The sequence below is a fragment of the Monopterus albus genome, unplaced genomic scaffold (assembly GCF_001952655.1).
Source record: "Monopterus albus unplaced genomic scaffold, M_albus_1.0 scaffold99.1, whole genome shotgun sequence".
Taxonomy (NCBI): Eukaryota; Metazoa; Chordata; class Actinopteri; order Synbranchiformes; family Synbranchidae; genus Monopterus; species Monopterus albus.
Window position 1 is genome coordinate 2,686,862 of NW_018127979.1, and position 560 is coordinate 2,687,421.

Below are 560 nucleotides of genomic sequence, written 5' to 3' on the forward strand. Positions count from 1 at the left end.
TAAAAGTTGAGTCAATCCACTGGGCTGTCAGACTAAGTAAAGACATTGGACACACGTCCGAGGTCCAGATGTCGGTCGTAAAACTAACTGTGGCAACGCTTTCCAAGCACTTTGAGATGAAGTCGCACACTTGCTTGTACTTGTTTGGTATCGCTGTTTCAGAGATGAAATGTCGAGAGGGCAGTACGTACAGTGGCTCCATGTGTTCTATTAAGCGTCTAAACCCCACATTTTCCACAACAGAAATTGGTTGGTCATCTAGCAAAATGAATTTGGCATGTTTTTATATGTAGCTCGGTAAATCACTAAGGGAGGCCATGTGCCATAACTTTGTCTACAGAAATGATAACTCAGCTGGTGCTTTCCAGCATCAAAACATAGGACACGTTTCACTCCCCACTGCACAGAGAGCACCTTTGCCTTAATATTACTTTTAAATAAATCTCTGCCAAGAACCGAGTCAGAGTCTCTACATATTAAAAGCGAAAAAGAAATCAGTTGTTTCTTCAACATCCTCCCCTCTATAGAAGCCTAAAGTACGGTGGCCGACACGGTCACAA